The sequence below is a fragment of the Rhamphochromis sp. 'chilingali' genome, assembly GCF_963969265.1.
Source record: "Rhamphochromis sp. 'chilingali' genome assembly, chromosome: 9".
Taxonomy (NCBI): domain Eukaryota; kingdom Metazoa; phylum Chordata; class Actinopteri; order Cichliformes; family Cichlidae; genus Rhamphochromis; species Rhamphochromis sp. 'chilingali'.
The window spans coordinates 39,378,784-39,381,861 of record NC_137936.1 but is presented as its reverse complement, the minus strand read 5'-3'; the positions used below and the strand labels follow the sequence as shown (position 1 = coordinate 39,381,861).

At 35.3% G+C, this 3,078-nt stretch overlaps 1 long non-coding RNA gene across 1 annotated transcript; it reads left to right on the top strand.

Annotated features, from left to right (window-relative positions):
* Window positions 1-1,932: 1,932 nt before the first annotated feature.
* Window positions 1,933-2,859, top strand: LOC308403373. The gene is made up of 2 exons (XR_013972900.1): window positions 1,933-2,020; window positions 2,611-2,859. It is a non-coding gene; the product is annotated as an uncharacterized lncRNA (long non-coding RNA).
* Window positions 2,860-3,078: the final 219 nt, after the last annotated feature.

The window sequence follows — 3,078 nt, the reverse complement described above, 5'->3', positions numbered from 1 at the left end:
GCTTTACAGGTGAAAATAGAGCAACAGGACTGCTGAGTCTTTGACTTTATTTATTTTCGGCTGTGTTTTACTTGCATCTATTTGAAAGACTGAGTGTAAACACAAAAAATATTTTATTTTATGAGCTGGAATGTGCAGAAAATAGGTTTAAATGTTAAACTAATTTCTTCCAGTCAGAGAATGTTGCAGATAATTAAATTTTTGCTTGATGCATAAAGTTAAAGATTATAAAGAACAACAAAATAAACTATCACAGCTATGCAGATGACACACAAATATATATCACAATGTCACCAGGAGACCGAGGCCCTGTACAGGCTCTTGGTAAATGCATTGAGGAAATCAATGACTGGTTGTGCCACAATTTTCTCCAGCTAAACAAAAACAAAACTGAGGTAATAGTCTTTGGCGCCAAAGAAAAACGATTACAGGTCACCAGAGAACTTCAATCTATACATCTAAAAACCACAAACCAGGCGAGAAATTTGGGTGTAGTGATGGATGCAGACCTAAACTTAGAAAAACACATTAAGACAATAACAAAGTCAGCTTACTATCACCTCAAGAATATTTCAAGGATAAAAGATCTGATGTCTCAACAGGACCTGGAAAAACTAGTCCATGCATTCATCTTTAGTAGGCTTGATTACTGTAACAGCATCTTTACAGGTCTACCTAAAAAATCAGTCAGACAACTACAGCTCATTCAGAACTCTGCTGCTCGAGTCCTCACTAAGACCAAAAAAGTGGACCACATCAGTCCAGCTCTGAGGTCCTTACACTGGCTGCCTGTCCGTCAGAGGATAGACTTTAAAGTTCTGATGCTGGCCTATAAAGCTCTGAATGGTTTAGGACCAAAATACATCAATGACCTCCTGACCCAGTATGAACCTTCCAGATCCCTCAGGTCATCTGGATCCGGTCTTTTATCAGTTCCCAGAGTCAGAACCAGACACGGAGAAGCTGCATTCAGCTTTTATGCTCCTTATATCTGGAACAAACTCCCAGAAAGCCTCAGATCAGCTGAAACACTCAGTTTATTTAAATCCAGGTTGAAGACTCACCTGTTCTCAGCTGCATTTGAATAAAGCACCAAAATCCACACTTTAAGCTTAAATTTCAAAACTTACATTTAACTACTGATTTTATCTGATTTTATCTGTTTTGATTTTATATACTGTTCTGATTTTATCTGTTTTGATTTTTTTTTTACATACTGTTTTGTTTGTTTGTTTGTTTGTTTGTTTGTTTGTTTGTTTGTTATTTAGTTAGTTAGTTAGTTTGCTTGTTTTAATCAATTTTAAATCATGCTTTTTATTTGTTTTTGTTTCTAATGTCTCTGTAAAGCACTTTGAATCACCTTGTTGTTGAATTGTGCTATACAAATAAACTTGCCTTGCCTTGCCTTAAAAGATTAAAACTAATAAAACAAGTTTTAAAAAGAGACTTTTCCATCTGATTACATTTTGTATGATGGATTATGCAGAAAAAGTAGAATTGGGCTGAAAGATCTATCGCTTTATCACCTATTCAGGTTGCAAATCGTGTTTTTAAAAATAAGTAATCAGTAAAGTAATGGGATTACTTTTTGGGGGAAGTAATCAGTAATTAGTTAGTGATTACTTTTTTCAAGTAACTTGACCAACACTGGTCATAATTAGCTCTAATCAGCAGGTACACAACAAATTCAAAAGTGTTAAATGTTTTGGTGTTAATAGTCTCCTTGCAAAAGTAGAGTTAATTTTACTCTAAGCAGAGTCACATTCTTTTAATGTAACTCTGAGGTGTAAAATGATAGTAGTTAAAATCGAGTGTTAAAAATGAGTGTTTCTATGTCAAATCTGGAGGTGTTACAATGGAAACATTAACTCTTGACCTCTTAACTCTGAACTCCTACAGGGGCTATGACACCAACAGAGTACATTCACAGACTCCGCCCCCAGCACGGCTCCAATCGAAGCTGAAGTGAAGCCGTTTCAGAACATTTTGCTCTACATATTTGAGTTGTTTGCCATGCTTGGTAAGTCATTTTTTCAAAGATTGTTTCAATTATTATTATGAGCTTTTACTTCTGTGGCTCTTTGGAGTTGAGACGAAGCTGTGTGAAAGGCATTAGCCATGTTGCTCGCTGATAGCACAATATTCTGTTTTAGCTAGCTGAAAGGTATTGTTTGCGGGCAAATACCACAGCCTTGAAAAAAGCTTGCATGTGAATTTTCAGTCAAACCTTTGGTCAAATACACCTAAAACAATGTGTAGAATGTGAAATGTTGGTATAATGGTGCTACTTGAAGCCTGAAAACGATCGCCCATAAAAAAAATTAAAAAAACCGAGCAAACAGCAGTAGCAGACGTCCTGACTGGATTCTACGTTAGCATAGATCCCTCCAGAGTTTTGTGCACACGGTTTAGGTAAAAATGAAAAAGGTTGAGGTTTTACATTTAGTTCAGTATTACCTGTTGCCTGTGTCCTTGTCTTTTGGGAAAATACTTTACACAAGTAATGGCTCAAAGAGGATTCCTTTTTTTTTTTTACTGTGCTGCAATTGTTTACTGGATTATTTGTGCCGTTAATTAGTGTCAACTAATTTTTATTCAATCTCCGCACAGGATATGCTTGTGAAGATGGAATATGAGGGAGAGCAGAAGTGCGTTGAAGTTCCACAAAGGGATGAATGAAGGACATGCATATTGTATTGAAGAAATAAGTGATGAGAATGCTGTTATTTGCATTTACCATGTCAGACCTTTTGATAAACACAATTCTAATGAAAGTGAGAACATGTATACTGTTACATCTTTCAGAAAATGTTTTGAAATTGTGGTGCACAGTTCAGAATAAATGTTTTTCAAAAACCATTGCATCTTTTTAGTAAATGTTTATTTCCAAGAGAAATTTCTAGAAGTTCAGAACAGTAAAATTCCCGCTTTTTAGAATGAATTAGAAGATAACTCTTACGTAGTTAAACTAAAATACTCTTTGAGAGTTAATATATAAACTCTTAACACCAAGTGTTAAATTATCAACTCCAGACAGATTTGGTGTTTAACACTAAATCAGAGTTAACGTACCAACTC